Raw genomic sequence first — 18,087 nt, 5'->3', positions numbered from 1 at the left:
TTGGAAAGATAGCACCAAAAGACTTGCTCGATGTAGGGTTGCCACAGATCTTCAATTTGTAAAAAAAAAGTAGTATCTGTGAAGCACGATAAAACAAGGTATGAACACAATATTATTAACTATAGTCACCGTACTGTACATTACATCCTCATGATTTATTTTATAACTAGAAGTTCGTACCTTTAGATCTGCCTTCATCCATTTCGCCCACTCCCCACCCCTGGCAACCACCAATCTGTTCCCTGTATGTGAGCTTTTGTTTTTGTTTTAATTCCACATATAAGTGAGATCATATAGTATTTCTTTCTCTGTCTGACTTATTTCACTTAGCATAATGCTTTCAAGCTACACCCATTTTGACCCAAATGGCAAAATTTCATTCTTTTTTATTGAATAATACTCCATTTTGTGTGTGTGTGTATGTCTGTGTGTGCATACCACATCTTCTATACCCATTTATCCATCAGTGGTCACTTAGGTTGTTTCCACATCTTCCATATCTTGGCTATTATAAATAATGCTGCAATGAATATGATTCCAGTAAAGGCTTTTCTTTTTTGCCTAAGAGTTACAATTAGGATAATGACTTACTTATTTTCTGATAGGCAGGTAGTAATTATAAGTATTAGTCTTAATTATATTAAGTTTACAATGACTTTCAATGAGTGTTTTCATAAATGAGAAAAGTAATACTTTGTTTATCTAGTTCCAACATATTCTTTACATGGGTTATCCCTGTGAAAAGTTTTTCTCTGGTGCCTAGCTACATAGTCTGTTGTTTAACAGATGTATCCAGATCTCACCATGCTATAACTACAAAGTAAGGTGACATTTTAAACATATATAAGTATGCAAGGCCATATCGCCATGAGATTGTACTGTGTGTGATCTTAAAAAGCTAAAATACCAGTGGCTTAAACACAAAAAGGTGTATTTCTTTCCACGTAAAAGAAGTGTGGATGTCTAGCGTTCAGGGCTATGTGGCCCTGTAACAAGGGACAGAGGTTCCTTCTGTTATTCAGCGTTCTGTCTTATGTAAGTCTTTAGGTTCTTGTAGCCAATTCCATGTATGTGAGTGTGGTACTGTGTGGGACTGTGGTGACCAAGCAGTTCTCTAGGGATACCAGCTGTAGTTGTTCTACAGTTAAACAGTTCTGACACTGTCTCCCCAGAGATAGCATCAGATCCTACAGGTTAAGGGCTAAGTCCTCCAAGACTGGCTCCCTCACTGCCTACCCTCAGAAGCTAGTCTACAAGCCCAGATTGTTATTTTTACTTCTTACTGACCAGGTATTGTTAATCAGAGGTTTCCACAGCCCCCTGTTTGGGTTTGATTAATTTGCTAGAGTAGCTCGCAGAACTGAGAGAAACATTCCACTTCCTGGATTACTGCTTTATTACAAACTACATAACTTAGGAACAACCAAATGAAAAGATTCTTAAGGCAGGTCATGTGGGAAAAGGGGTACAGAGTTTCTATGCTCTCTCTTAGTGCTCCATTCTTACTACAGTTCCACGTGTTCACCAATCCAGAAGCTCTCCAGACTCTGTCCATTCGGGTTTTTAGGTTTACTTTTTTACATGGGTATGACTGATTAAATCAGTGGCCATTGGTGATCCATTCAACCTTCAGCCCCTCTCCTCTCCAAAAGGAGGTAGGGAGTGAGACTGAACATTCCAACCCTCTAATTACATGGTTGGTTCCTCTAGTGACCAGCCCCTATCCTTAGATGAGCTAGAGGTGGTCTAAAATTCACCTTGTTATCATAATAAAAGATAGCTTTATCTTTCTCATCTCTTAAGAAATTCCAAGGGTTTTAGAAGTTCTATGCCAGAAACAAGGACAGAGACCAAATATGTTTTTATTATTGTTAAAAAAACAAAATTCAGCAGAGTAAATTTGAAGATGTAACTGGTTTTATTAAGCAGTTCATGAATCAGGCAGCATCCCAGGAGTTGTGCTGAATGGAAGGTTTTATAGGAAGGAGAGTGGGTCAAGAAGTTATTAAGCAAAGAATTGTTTCAGGCATAGGCATCTTCCCTTAGGGGAAAGGGCAGAGGGTCTTACTAGGTAGGTGGATTACCTCATCTTCCTTTGGGGGATGGAATGGACCCAAGTGATAGATTATATTTGTTTAGTGATGAGGAAATTTCTGACAAGTTAAGACTATATTTCTAGGGGAAAGATTGGAACTTCAATTTAATTAGGTATTAAGCCCCAGTTTGGTTACTTGGTCTGGTGTAAGTGACTCTGTCTTTGGCTTGTGGGTTTCTTTTTTTACCATTACAAATCACAATTTTATAGTAGGTGACTTGAGATCTTCAGGAGCTCAAGACATATAGGTGGCAGTAAAGAAAGAGGTAAAAATAAAAAACTCTATCACCAGTAATTTGCAGTATTCTTTTACTAAAATTTTTACTAAAATTCAGCCATGTGATGGAACCTAGCTGCACAAGAAGACTAGAAAATCTTTTAACTGCATATTGCTGCCCTGAATAAATTAGTATTCTGTTATAAGGAATAGGGAGAGAGTAGATATAGTGTGGGCATCTTGGAGTTTCTTCCAAAATATGTGATCTTTACTTTTCCTGAATGTATTAGGGTTCTGCAGAGATGAAGAGATGTTAAAGATTTGGCTCACATAATTAGGGAGGGAGGCTGGCAAGTTGGCAGAGCCAGTGTCTCTGTTCAAAGGCCATCAAGAGGGAAAAGCTTAATGTTCCAGTTTAAAGGCCAACAGACAGAATTCCCTCTTATATGAGGGAGGGTCAGCTTTTTGTTTATTCAGGCCTTCAACTAATTGGGTGAGGCCCACCCACATTATGGAGGGCAATCTGCTTTACTCAGTCTATTAATAAACATGTTAGTCTCATCCAAAAACACACAAACTCCCAGAATGTTTGACCAAATATCTGGGTACCCTGTGGCCCATTTAACTTGATACATATAAGATTAACCATCATTATATTCATCATTAACTGAATATAAAACTTAAACATTTATATTATAAAAACACCAATTTGACATTTATTATGTAGAAATAAAAATTTCCTTATAGTCCTATCTCCCAGAGATATCTGTTAATAACAGCTTAGTGTATTTTTCTCCACTTATTTGTAGTATAGATACTAATGTATATATCTCACAGAAACAGGATTACATTACTTATATATATATATCTATGATTTAATTTTTAAATTTTTATTGTAGACCTTATTCCATGTCATTAAATGTAGACCTACTTTTTCTGAACATTATTTCACTATGGCTATTTTATCCATTCATTCATATTTTGATTTACTTAATGAATATTTTTCATACCTACTATGTGCCAAGCAACATTTTTATGTCTGGTCCTCTGTTAGTAGAAATTTGGGTCATTTTGTTTGTTTTTATTCTTTTGTTTTCATTTATAACAATATTGAGGTAAACATCTTTATCTTCGGACATTTTTGCAAGAGTTTATTCTATAAAGCATATTTCTAGAATTGCTGTGTAAGAAGATACCCATGTTTTAGGTTTTAAAAGGTGCTGCTAGCCCAGAGTTTGTCTCAGCACTTGTTGACATTTTGGGCAGATGATTTGTTGTTTGTGGGCATGGTGGTGTGAGGTCAAGTGCAAGATGTTTAGCAACATCTTTGGCCTAGATACCAGCAACACTGTCCCACCCCCAAGCTGTGACAATCAAAAATGTCTTCAAACATTGCTAAATGTGAGGATGCCTGGGTGGCTCAGTCAGTTAAGCATCTGCCTTAAGCTTAGGTCATGATCCCAGGGTCCTGGGATCAAGTCCAACATCAGGCTCCTTGCTCAGCAGGGAGCCTGCTTCTCCCTAGCCTGCTGTTCCCTTTGCCTGTCACTTCCTCTGCTTGTGCTCTCTCTCTTTCTCTGACAAATAAATAAAATCTTTAAAAAGCAACAACAAAACAAAACATTGCCAAATGTCTCCTGGTGAGGAGATTGTCCCAGGTTGAAAACTAGTACACTAACCCTTCTCTCTTTTCCTGCTCCTGAGCAATACAGCTCAGCTAAGCTGGGCTTAGGAGGTCAGAGCCCAAGCTGAGTGAAGAGATGTTCACATGAGAGGCAGCCCAGCATGGGATATTGGAGGCCAACTGGGTGGGGTGAGGAGGGTAGCCACAAGGGATCATGGCTTATTGTGGGATATCAGAGTGTAAGCCAGATTAGGAGGGCTTCCAACCATGAGGGCAGCCTGGCGTGGGGTATTCTGAGCCTCAGGCAGGGTGAAAGTATGTCCATATTAGAGAGGCAGGAATAGTCCTCTCTAGTTCAAAACTGAGAGTGCTTCATTTATATGGCTAAAGACCCGTTTAGGGGAGTTTCCTTACATTAGAGCTTGCTCTCTATGGAGATCCATTAATGAATTGATGATTTAATATCTTTTAAGGCATATAATTAGGGATTTTTTGGCAGATGTCTCTATGCTATTTGGAATTATTTTAATAGTAGAAGATGATAGCCTCAGAACATAGGTCACAGCTATGTAATGCCCACTTGCTATCACCTGGCGAGTACTTGAACCATGCAAATAATGCCATCTTTGTGGCTGACTCTCAGTAACATAATGCTGAGCCAAAGAAAGTCATAGAAGAATACACACTACATGATTCTACTATATGAACTACTAAAAAGCAAAAATAATCTGTGGTGCTAGAGGTAAAAATTATTTTTACCGTTGGTAAGGGGTAGAACCCAGAAGGAGATGCATGAGGGAGCTTCTGAAATGTTAATAATGTTTTCTTTCTTGATCTGGGTGTCACTAACTTGTAAAAAGCCATTGAGCTGTGTGCATAAGATTAGCACACCTTGGGGCGCCTGGGTGGCTCAGTGGGTTAAGCCTCTGCCTTCGGCTCGGGTCATGATCTCAGGGTCCTGGGATCAAGCCCCGCATCGGGCTCTCTGCTCAGCGGTGAGCCTGCTTCCTCCTCTCTCTGCCTGCCTCTCTGCCTACTTGTGATCTCTCTCTCTCTGTCAAATAAATAAATAAAATCTTAAAAAAAAAAAAAAGATTAGCACACCTTTCTATATGTATGTCATTCTTCAACAGAATGTCCACACACCCCCCCCCCCCAAAAAATAACCTGTTCTTTTACTCTGGGGAAAATGGTCAGACTCTTTCCTCTGACTCACATAATTATCATAAAATAGAATGTTAATGGCTGACCACAGTATAGACCAACTAAAGAGGTTGGCGAGTACCACTCAAACTGAGGAAGGCCCAATTGGGAGTAATAATAAAAGTGCTCAGTCTACCACATTTGCCAGGTGATAGGATAAGCTGAATGAAGTATGTCTTGTTCAGCAACATTCAGCATACTTTTATTGAAATCCTACTTTATCGTAGGTGCTCTTCTCTTTTAGGTTTTGGAGGTTCCTAAGACATAGTACCTACATCCAAGTATCCAATGGAAGTGAGGGAAGACTAAGTTACATAAACACTGACAGATGTGCAGAGTTTTTTCAGTGAAATCACAGAGAAGGGCAGGTCACCAAAGGATTCCTGCAGGAGAGAAGGATGAAAGTTAGCTAAATGAAGAATATGGGGAAGAGAATCCAGGTAGAAGGAAAAGCACATGCCTGATACAGAAAATACAACTCAACATCACACATTCAAAGAACTGTCCTTGTTGACATGGACAGCACAGCAACCATCAGCATTATCTTACATATCATCCAGAGCGTACCCCAGAGCCTGATTCATGGTAGACATTCAGATATTATGTAGGTGAATAGGTGAATAAGTACCTAACACAGCATCAGTTATGTGAAGAGGTAGTCAAAGAAAGATCATGAGCTTATAATTAATTCTAAGAAGCTCAGAGTTCATTTAGTACGGAGTGAGGAGCCATTAAAGAATTTGAAGTATTAGAATAACATGATTTGTGGTATTTTACAAAGGTTCTCTGGAAATTCTGTAAAAGAAGGATTGAATCTTTCTCTAAAAAGAAAAGAGTAAGTTAGGGGGATTCGTGTATGTGTGTGCATGAACACATCTACTTACACAGCTGTGTGAGCAGGCATTTGATGAGAGTTGAAGCTAGGGATACTACATTTAGAAAAGAAGTTCCTGAAATAAAACAGGTAGAAATGATAAGAGTGTGAACTTAGACTGTAGACCCAATGAATATGGAATGAATTTGAAGGTGATTTAGGAGATATAATAAAGACTGATTAATGTCTGGTTATGAGAAGCACTAGAGGAGTAGGCGTCTTGGGTGACTGGTTCAATGCTGTCAGCACACCATTTGCTGTGACGGAATACAAGTCGAGTAACAGGTTTCGGTTCCATTTTGTTTTCCAGGAATCTAGTATGTTCCATGGCTACTTGTGATTCTTGTCATTGTGATGTATCTGCTAGTAGACATTTAGTTAGCAGTTGAATATTTGGACAAGATAGAGGACTGAACCGGAAAGATGATATTTGATAGCATACTTACTGGTAGGATTTGAAGCTTGGGCAAAACTCCAAAAACATCTATCAGTAGAGTATTTGTTTAGATTTATTAGGCTAAAGAAAGGAAAAGAGTTCAAAGTACAGATGTTTGCTATAAATTTGTTTTACTTTTTTTTACTCTGGTTTTTATGGGGAGGCATGGTTGGCTCTGGTTTGTAAGTCTCATAATAGACTGTCAGTATAAAATCTCCCAAATTACTTGTTTTCAAATTACCAACACAGCTAAATAGTCTGTATTTCTTGGGGAGAAGGCTAAAAAGGGATTTTTCTTTCTTGAGAAGGTTGTGTTGTAGAGTAGAAGCCTAGATGAAGATTGGAGTCAAAGTTTGGCAGGAATCCTGCTTCTCATATTATTTAGCTATGTGCCTTTGGGCAAGTTATTTAGTTTCACTAAGACTTAACCTTTTTATTTGTAAAGGTGCAGTAACTATAGCTATCTTTTAAGATTATTATAAAAATTAAATGAGGGGGTGCCTGGGTGGCTCAGTGGGTTAAAGCTTCTGCCTTCGGCTCAGGTCATGATCTCAGGGTCCTGGGATCGAGCCCCGCATCGGGCTCTCTGCTCAGCGGTGAGCCTGCTTCCTCCTCTCTCTCTGCCTGCCTCTCTGCCTACCTCTCTGCCTACTTGTGATCTCTGTCTGTCAAATAAATAAATAAAATCTTTTTAAAAAATTAAGTGAGATGAGCTTTTGGGTTTAGAAGATAATGGCAGCTGTCCAAATGTTAGTCTCTCCACACATCCTTCCCAAAAGCCATAAGACCAAACAGGACCATACACGTACACGCACACACATGGCCCATATAAAATCACACCTTCAGCATTACTACAGTGTAGATAATACCATGAATTTTAAATTGCCTTTGTGTAAAGAAACAACAAATTACAAAAGTTCCTGTTGCTGCTACAAATCCCTGAGTCCAGAAAGTGGGGCAAGGAGAGGCTCAAGAGATAGTGAAGACAGAGGAAAGGAGATCAGAGGTTTACAATGAAGCACAAGCAAAATGACCCCCATAGAAAGAAAACATCCCCCACATAACTGGGAAAATACAGACACAGGCCTGGGACTTGGGAATTCATAGCACTAGCTATAGGGAAGGTGTGTGAAAGAGAGGGATGACTAACCGCATCAGAGAAACACTGCTCTTGGGAGAGGAGATAGAGAAAGGTTGGTTCCCCTCAGAGCCATTGCAGGGAGAGGAAAGAAGAAAGGAAGGAGAAAATAAATGTCCTGGAGAAATCAAAGAGAAACAAGACACACAAGTTCAGTATCCACTCACCCACCACCTACTACCACCATAACATTATCCATTAAAACAACTGCTTTTACTAATGTGCAGAAGCAGGACAGCCTTCAACAAAGAACTTTATCCATAAAATGCTCAGGAATAGAAATAAATTAGATGCTATACAAAGCTACTTTAAGAGGAATACAGAAAATATGAACCAACATATTTCCACTGATAAAAATTCTTTCACATTGGGCACCTGGGTGGCTCAGTGGGTTAAATCCTCTGCCTTCGGCTCAGGTCATGATCCCAGGGTCCTGAGATTGAGCCCCACATCGGGCTCTCTGCTCAGCAGAGAGCCTGCTTCCCTCCCTCTCTCTCTGCTTGCCTCTCTGCCTAATTGTGATCTCTGTCAAATAAATAAATAAAATTTTAAAAAATTCTTTCACAAAAAGGAAGTCCAAAACAGAGGAAAACTCTTTTTTTTTTCAAATTTTTTTAAATTTATTTATTTTCATCATAACAGTATTCATTGTTTTTGTACCACACCCAGTGCTCCATGCAGTCCGTGCCCTCTCTAATACCCACCACCTGGTTCTCCCAACCTCCCACCCCTCCACCTCTTCAAACCCTTCAGATGGTTTTTCAGAGTCCATAGTCTCTCATTGTTCATCTCCCATTCCAATTTCCCCCAACTGCCTTCTCCTAACTCCCCATGTCCTCCATGCTATTTGTTATGCTCCACAAATAAGTGAAACCATATGATAATTGACTCTCTCTGCTTGACTTATTTCACTCAGCATAATCTCTTCCAGTCCCGTCCATGTTGCTACAGAAGTTGGGTATTCATCCTTTCTGATGGAGGCATAATACTCCATAGTGTATATGGTTTAATTAATGTACAGTGTTAACATTAGTTTCTGGCACAGTATAATGATTCAATAATTCTTTGCATTATCCAGTGCTCGTCACACCAAGTGTATCTTTATTTATATATATATTTATTTATTTATTTATCCGAGAGAGAGCACAGGCAGGGGGAAAGGCAGGCAGGGGGAGAAGAGGGCTCCCCGCCGAGCAAGGAGCCTGATACAGGACTTGATCCCAGGACTGCAGGATCCTGGCCTGAGCGGAAGGCAGATGCTTAACCGACTGAGCCACCTAGGCATCCCATACTAAGTGTACTCTTAATCTCCTTCATCTCTTTCATCCATTCCCCACCCACTGCCCCCTCTGATAACTATCATTTTGTTCTCTGTATTTAAGAGTTTTTTTTTGGTTTGTCTCTTTATTTACTTCTTTGTTTTGTTTCTTACATTCCACATATGAGTGAAATCATATGGTATTTGTTTTTCTCTGCTGTATTTCACTGACGTTATATCCACTAGATCCATCCATGTTGTTGGCAAATAACAAGATTTCATTCTTCTTTTTATGGCTGAGTAATAGTATTCCTGTGTGTGTATGTGTGTGTGTGTGTGTGTGTGTGTGTGTGAGTGTGAGTGAGAGAGAGAGAGAGAAAGAGAGACATTTTATCCATTCCTCTATCAGTGGACACTTGGGTTGCTTCTATAACTTGACCATTGTAATATGCTATAAAAATGTAAAAATGCCGTAGTAAATATAGATGTGCATCTGTCTTTTCAAGTTAGTGTTTTCCTGTTCTTTGGGTAAATATCCAGTAGTGGAATTAATGGATCCTGTGGTAATTGCATTTTTAATTTTTTGAGGAACCTCCATACTGTTTTCCACAGTGGCTGCACCAGTTTGCATTCCCACCAATAGTGTACAAGGGTTCCTCTGCATCCCCTTCAACACTTCTTTCTTCTGTTTTTTAGCCATTCTGACAGGTATGAGGTGATATTTTATTGTTTTCAATTGCATTTCCCTGATACATTTTTTCATGTGTCTGTTGACCATCTCATCTATATGTCTTCTTTGGAGAAATGTCTATTCATGTCTTCTGGTCATTTTTTACTTGGATTATTTGGTTTTTTTTGGTGTTGTGTAAGTTCTTTATATATTTTGGATACTAACCCCTTATTGGATAAATCATTTACAAATATATTCCCCATTCAGTAGGTTGTCTTTTTTCCTTGTTGTTTCCTTTGCTGTGCAGAAGCTTTTTATTTTTATGTAGTCCCAAAAGTTTATTTTTGCTTTTGCTTCCCTTGTCTTAGGAGACATACATAGAAAAATGTAGCTACCACCCATGTCAGAGAAATTACTGCCTTTGCTCTCTGCTGGGATTTCTATGGTTTCAGGTCTCACATTTAGGTCTTTAGTCCATTCTGAGTTTATTTTTGTGTGTGGTTTAAGAAAGTGGTCCAGTTTTCCCAACACCATTTGTTGAAAAGACTTTTTCCTGTTGCATATTCTCACCTCTTTTGTTGTAAATTAATTGACAGTATAATCATGGTTTTATTTTTGGACTTCCTGTTCTGTTCCATTGATCTATGTATATGTCAGTTTTTGTGCAAATATCGTACTGTTTTGATTACTACAGCTTTGTAGAATATCTTGGGAACTGAGATGTGATAACACCAGTTTTGTTGTTCTTTATCAAGATTGCTTTGACTATTCAGGGTCTTTTGTGTTTCCATACAAATTTGAGAATTATTTGTTCTAGCTCTGTGAAATATGCTGTTGGTATTTTGATAGGGATGTCATTAAATTATAGATAGCTTTAGGTAGTCTGGATATTTTAACAGTATTTGTTCTCCCATTCCATAACCATGGAATCTCTTTCTGTTTCTTTGTGTCATATTTAATTTCTTTCATTGGTGTTCTTTTACAGTTTTCAGAGTACAGGTCTTTCACCTCATTGGTTAAGTTTATTCCTAGGTTTTTATTTTGGAGCAATTGTAAATAAGATTATTTTATGAATTTCTCTTCATTATTCTACATTATCAGTGTGTAGAAATGCAGTGGAGTTCTATATATGGATTTTGTATCATGCGACCTTACCTAATTCATTTATCAGTTCTAATAGTTTTTTTGGTGGAGTCTTTAGGGTTTTCTATATATAGTATCATGTCATCTGCCAACAGTGAATGTTTTACTTCTTTTTCTTGCCTGATGCCTATGGCTAAGCCTTCTAATACTATGTTTAATAAAAGTGGGGGAAGTGGACATTCCTGATCTTAGGGGAAAACTCTCAGTTTTCACCATCAGGTATGATGTTAGCTCTGGGTTTTTCATTATGGTCTTTGTTATGTTGAGGTATGTTCCCTCTAAAACTACTTTGTTGAGGGTTTTTATCATGACTCGGTGTTGCCCTTTGTCAAATGATTTTTCTGAATCTATTGAAATGATCATATGGTTTTTATCTTTTCTCTTACTGATGTAATGTATCGTGTTGACTGATTTGTGAATAATTGAACTACCCTTGCATCTCAGGTAAATCTCATTATCTCAAGTAAATCCCACTAGCTCATAGTGAATGGTGTTTTTTTTTAATATATTTTTTGATTCAACTTACTAATACTATGTTGAGGATATTTGCATCTATGTTCATCAGAGATATGGGCCTATAGTTCTTTTTTTGTAATGTCTTTATTGTTTTTGGTATTAGGGCAATGCTGGCCTCATAGGATGAATTTGGAATTTGGATGAATTTGGAAGGATGAACTTTCCTTCCTCTTCTATTTTTTGGAATAGTTTGAGAGAAATATATATTAGCTCTTCTTTAAATGTTTGGTAAAATTCACCAGTTAAGCCATCTGGTCTTGGACTTTTGTTTGTTGGGAGTTTTTTGATTAGTGATTCAATTTTATTGCTGGTAATCAGTCTGTTCAAATTTTCTATTTCTTGCTGGTTCTGTTTTGGGAGGTTATATACTTCTAGAAATTAAGACATGTTTTCTACATTGACCAATTTGCTGGCATATAATTTTTTATAACATTCCTATAATCTTTCGTATTTCTTTTTTAAGATTTTGTCTATTCAGGGGTGCCTGGGTGGCTCAGTGGCTCTCAGCTCAGGGAGCCTGCTTCCCCCTCTGTCTCTCTGCCTGCCTCTCTGCCTCGTGATCTCTGTCTGTCAAATAAATAAATAAAATCTAAAAAAAAAAAAAGATTTTGCCTATTCATTTGACAGAGACACAGCGAGAGAGGGAACACAAGCAGAGGGAGAGACACGGGGAAAAGCAGGCTTCCTGCTGAGCAGGGAGCCTGATGCGGGGCCCAATCCCAGGACCCCGGGATCATGACCTGAGCTGAAGGCAGATGCTTAACAACTGAGCCACCCAGGTGACCCCCCTCTTTTTTTTTTATCTTCTAGATGGAGGCGTTTCTGCTTCGCAGCGGCAATGCCTGGCACAATCTTTTGTATTTCTGTGGTGTTGCTATTTCTCTTTCATTTCAGATTTTGTTTCGGTCTCTTTTTATGATGAGTCTGGCTAAAAACATCCTTTTTTTCCCCTCTTTTCAAAGAACAGCTTCTGGTTTCATTGATCTGTTCTAATGTTTTGTTTTGTTTTTAATTTCTATTTTGTTTCTTTCTGCTTAATCCTTTTATTTGCTTCCTTCTACTGTTTTGGGGTTTTGTTTTCCCTTTTCTAGCTCCATTAGATGAAAGCTTGGGTTTTTTATTTGAAATTTTTCTTCCTTCTTGAGGTAGGTCTATCTTGCTATTAAACTGCCCTCTTAGAACAGCTTTTGCTACATCTCATAGGTTTTGGACTGTTGTGTTTTCATTTTCATTTGTCTCCACGTATTTTTTTTATTTTCTCTTTGGTTTGTTGGTTGACATGTTCATTGTTGTGGTAGCATGTTATTTGTCCTCCATATATTTGTGTTCTTTCCAGATCCTTTCTTGTCGTTTATTTCTAGTTTCAAGTCATTGTGGTTTAAAAAAAAAAAAAAAAAAAAAAAAGATGTGTGTTGACTTCATTATTTTTTAATTTGTTGAGACTTGTTTTGTATTGTAACATGTGATCTCTTCTGGAGAATGTTCCATGTGCACTGGAAAAGAATGTATTCTGTTGTTTTTTAATGGAATGTTCTGAATGTATCTTGTTAGATCCATCTGGTCCAATGTATAATCCAAAGCCACTGTTTCCTTGTTGCTTCTATTTGGATGTTTTATTCATTGATGTAAGTGGGATGTTAAAGTCTCCTACTATTATTGTATTACTATCAATTACTTTCATTATGTTTGTTATTAGCTACTTTATCTACTTGGATGCTCCCATGCCAGGTGCATAAATATTTACAATTATTACATCTTTCTTTTGGATTATTCCTTTTATAATTATGTGATGTCCTTCATAGACTCTTGTTAGAGTCTTTGCTTTAAAGTCTGTTTTGTGGGGCGCCTGGGTGGCTTAGTTGTTAAGCGTCTGCCTTCAGCTCAGGTTATGATCCCAGGGTTCTGGGATCAGGGCCCTGCATCAGGCTCCCTGCTCGGCAGGAAGCCTACTACTCCCTCTCTCACTCCCCCTACTTGTGTTCCCTCTCTCACTGTGTCTCTGTGTCAAATAAGTAAATAAAATTTAAAAAAATAAAGTAAGGGACGCCTGGGTGGCTCAGTTGGTTGGAGGACTTCCTTTGGCTCAGGTCATGATCCCAGAGTTCCCGGATCGAGTCCCGCATCGGGCTCCCAGTTCCACGGGGAGTTTGCTTCTCCCTCTGACCTTCTCCTCGCTCATGCTCTCTCTCATTGTCTCTTTCTCAAATAAATAAATAAAATCTTTAAAAAAAAATAAAGTAAAATTGTCAGGAGGCAATAATTAAGCAAGACTGTTTATTTGGGATCAAAGAACTGCAGTTCAGCACATACACACTTGAATAGCAACCTGAAGAGTTGCTTGAATAGCAACCTGAAGAGTTGCTTAGCGAAACTCTCCCTTTAAAAAGAAAATACTAATAAAATAAAAATAAAGTCTTTTTTGTGTGATTGTAAGTATTGCTACCCAGCTTTTTTCTCACTTCTATTTGCATGATAAATGCTTTTCCATCAGGTCAGTTTCAGTCTGCCTGTGTCTGTATGTCTGAAATGAGTATCTTTTAGGCAGCATATAGACAGGTCCTGCTTTTTTATCCATTCCATCACTCTGTGTCTTTATTGGAACTTTGTCACTTAAATTTGAGCCCACCCCCTCCCACATTTTAGGTGTATGATGTCATACTTTACATCCTTTTATTTTGTGAATCCCTCAGCTGATTTTTAAGATTTTATTTATTTATTTGTCAGAGAGAGAGAGAGAGTGAGCACAGGCAGACAGAGTGACAGGCAGAGTGGTAGGCAGAGGCAGAGGGAGAAGCAGGCTCCTTGCTAAGCAAGGAGCCTGATGTGGGACTCGATCCCAGGACACTGGGATCATGACCTGAGCCAAAGGCAGCCGCTTAACCAACTGAGCCACCCAGGCATCCCCCCCCCAACTGATTTTTATAGATATACTTAATTTTACTGTTTTTATGCTTCCTACTGTTCTTATCCTGCTCAGCTCATGGTCTTTCCAAAGAGTTCCCTTTAACATTACTTGTAAGGCTGATGTAGTGGTGATGAATTCCTTTAAGTCTTGTTTGTCTGGAGTACTCTCTCCTCCTCTTCTGAATGATAGCCTTGCTGGTTAGAGTATATGTGGTTGCAGGGTTTTTTCTTTCAGTACTCTGAGTATATCATGCTCCTCCCCTCTTGCCTGTAACTTTTTTGCTAAAAAAATTAGCTAATGGCCTTATGGAGTTTCCCTTGTATTTGAGTGTTTTCTTTTCTCTTACTGCTTTTAAAATTCTCTCTTTATCACTCTACTTTGCCATTTTAATTACTGTGTGTCTTGGTGTGGACCTCCTTGGGTTGATTTTGTTGGGGGTCCTCTGTACTTCCTACATCTGAGTTTCTATTTCCTTCCCCAGATTCAAGAAGTTTTCCACTATTATTTCTTCACATACATTCTCTGTCCCTTTTTCTCTATCTTATCCTTCTGGGATCCCTATATTTGAATGTTATTACACTTAATGGTATTATTGAGGATTCTTAATCTATTTTTATTTTTTCTTTTTCTTTTTTCTTTTTTTTCTTTCTCATATTCAGCTTGATTGTTTTTCATTACTCTGTCCTCCAGATTGCCAATCCATTGTTCTTCCCTTTAATGTACTGTTTATTCCCTCTAGTGTATTTTTTATTTCAGTTATTGAGTTCATCTCTGACTCTTTATGTTTTCTCTTTGCTGTTGTTCTCACTGAGGTTCTCGACTCTTTTTTGAAGTCCATTGACTATCTTTATGACCATTACTTAAAATTCTCTAGGAGGCATATTACTTATCTCCATTTCATTTAGCTCTCTTGTTGTGTTTTGTCCTATTCTTTATTCTTTATTCATTTTGTCTCTTTCTTTCTATGTGTTAGATAAATCAGCTACATCTCCTGCTCCTGACAGTAGTGGCCTTAAGATGAAGATTCCTATAGTGTCCTGCAGTGCAGAGTCCCCTGTTCACCAGAACCTAGCACTTCAGGTGTTTCCAGTGTGTGTTGTGTGTACCCTACTATTGTGGTGAGCCACATTGCATTTAGTCGAGTCATCTGCAGTGACTCCGTTTGCCTGTTGCAGGCAAGGTTTGGCCCTTGTGTTGTTAATGGGCCAATCTGGGGCAGCCTTGACTTTGAGTGGAGTCAGACCAGGATTTTGTCAGAGATGCAGTATCACTGAACTGCTGGGTATTTTCTCTTTGTTGTCCCCTGAGAAGCTTTTGTTAGTATTTGGGACCTGCAGTCAGACCACACATCTGACCTCTGTCTACTGCTGGTGCTACAGTGCGACTGGTGTGTGTGTGGTTGTCTTCCCCTCTCCCCAGGGCAGGGGTTACTTTGGAGCAGTTCTGGCCTCTGTTGGGGCTACTTGCACACTGCCACACTTGTTGCACTGCTTTGGATGGACTCCTGCTGAGGGCTTGTTGGAAGAGATAGGTCCACAGGAAAGAGCTCTGTTTATAAGGTAGGTGGAGAGAGTTCCCAGTGGTTTTTCCAGTTGTCTTTGTATCTAGGCTGGCGAGATGGGGAGGCAAATGGCACCCTCCAACTCCTTTGTTCTTGGAGAAGACTCCTAAAAATCCCTGTCTCTCCAGCATACGTTCTGAGATTCATAAATGAATCTTCCCCAGGTGTTTTTCAAACTGCTGTTTCTAATCTGTATCTCAGTGGGGCTTTTTCTAATACTGTCTCTTTTCAGCCAAGGACTCACATTCTCTCCCTCTCTGGCTCTTCCAGAGCCAGGCCCACTATTTTTTTTAAGATTTTATTTATTTAGGGGTGCCTGGGTGGCTCAGTGGGTTAAAGCCGCTGCCTTTGGCTCAGGTCATGATCCCAGGGTCCTGGGATCGAGCCCCGCATCGGGCTCTCTGCTCGGCGGGGAGCCTGCTTCCCTTCCTCTCTCTCTGCCTGCCTGTGATCTCTGTCTGTCAAATAAATAAATAAAATCTTTAAAAAAAAAAAAAGATTTTATTTATTTATTCGACAGAGAGAGATCACAAGTAGGCAGAGAGGCAGACAGAGAGAGAGAGAGGAGGAAGCAGGCTCCCCACCAAGGAGAGAGCCCGATGTGGGGCTCGATCCCAGGACCCTGGGATCATGACTTGAGCCGAAGGCAGAGGCTTTAACCCTCTGAGCCACCCAGGCGCCCCAAGCCCACTAATTTTTTAAAGTTCCAGTTTTTAATCCCCACTGATTGTAAGAACTTGAGATGTTAGGACCCTCTGGTTTTCAAAGCTGCACATTATGATGATTCCTCTTCCCAGTGCAGGTTCCCCATGCCTGGTGAAGTGTCTGCTCCTCTGTCTTTCTGTGCCTACAGCATCACTTCCTCCTGTGGACAGTCTCCCAGTCAGTTTGGTTCCCAACCAAGTCTCTACCCTTCCTACCCTCTTCAGTGTGCCCTCATGTCTACATTTAGCTGTGGAGAGTCTCTGGATTGTTTTCTGGGTTATTTACACTGATGTGGTTGTTACCTAGTTGTATCCTTGGGATGAGGAGAGCTTAGGATCCTCCTACTCCACCATCATCCCCAGAAGTTTCAGGAAACTATTAAATACTCCAGCCAAATAAAAAATTTCTCAAACTTGTGGACATACTAATAGGGGCATTGACATAAGAGGGATTGATAAAAGGAAGGAAAACAAACAAAATAATGGAAAAAATGCAGAAAGAAATAAAAAGCTTGAGAAACTGTGTGAAATTCCATATAGAAAAAGGAAGACCCAACATATCTACAATTAGAGTCCCTAAAGGGAAGAAATCACTGGAACAGAACTAATGACTAAACCATAATCCAAGGGAACTTTTCAGAAACAAGAGAAAAATTGAAATTTATGTATTAAAAGGGGCCACCAAGACTGATTGATCCAGAACAATGAACTCTGAGTCAAAAACTATTAGACTTCAAAGGCAATTTTTTTTCTATCATCTGGGGTAGAGTGAGCAGGGGATCACTTTACTTAAAAAAAAAAAAAAAATTAGACTTACATCAGAATTCTCAAGAATAATACAGCAAGGAAAGCTAGAATAACATTTTGAACAACTCAAGGAAACAAAATTCAGGCTTAAGATGTATCTGTAGTTCTTTTTGTTCACAGGATATATCCTAATACATATATGTAAAAATTACTGTGTGTTAAACCCAGTTGAAATAATTTTTCTATATATGATTAAACCACCAAATCTCTACATAATTAAGTTCATTTGTTTTATTTTGCTTTTTATTTTTAGGCTTGTTATTTCCATTTTATTTTTGCTTTATTTTTTACAAATCTTAAAGGATTCAAAATAACATAACTAACAGCTGTGGTTTATTTTTAAAAAAAAAAAGTAAATAGGGGTGCCTTGGTGGCTTAGTCAGTTAAGTCTCCAACTCTTGATCTCAGCTCAGGTCTTGATCTTGGGGTCCTGAGTTCAAGCCTTGCATTGGCCTCCACACTGGGCATGGAAGGAAAGGAAGAAAGGGAAGGGGGGGAGGTTTGGAAGGAAGGAAAGTATTAGGCTTATAGAAACAGCATTTAAATCTTTATTTTTTAATTAATTTATTATTTTAAAGATTTTATTTATTTATTTGACAGAGACATAGCAAGAGAGGGAACATAAGCAGGGGGAGTGGGAAAGGGAGGGAGAAGCAGGCTTCCCGTGGAGCAGAGAGCCTGATGCGGGGCTTGATCCCAGGACTCTGGGATCATGACCTGAGCTGAAGGCAGACACTTAAGGGCTGAGCCACCCAGGTGCTCCTAGGAACAGTATTTAATCAAAGGAATGTTTACAGTTATTCAAGAAAACTTTCTATTCAATTTTTTTCTAAAATGGGTAAGGAATTTACTATAATTAAATATATCAGCTATTCCTATATTCTAACTGGGAATCTATAACCTTCAAGGCAACTCTAAAAAGTACAACACACTACT

General features: G+C 38.9%; 1 protein-coding gene across 4 annotated transcripts in view; it reads left to right on the top strand.

Moving 5' to 3' along the window:
- Nucleotides 1-18,087, top strand: part of DDHD1 (DDHD domain containing 1) — a 99,179-nt gene that overhangs the window by 21,523 nt on the left and 59,569 nt on the right. The window lies entirely within an intron of this gene.

The sequence above is a fragment of the Lutra lutra genome, chromosome 7 (genome assembly GCF_902655055.1).
Source record: "Lutra lutra chromosome 7, mLutLut1.2, whole genome shotgun sequence".
NCBI classification, from domain to species: Eukaryota; Metazoa; Chordata; class Mammalia; order Carnivora; family Mustelidae; genus Lutra; species Lutra lutra.
This window is presented reverse-complemented; position numbering and strand designations above follow the sequence as displayed.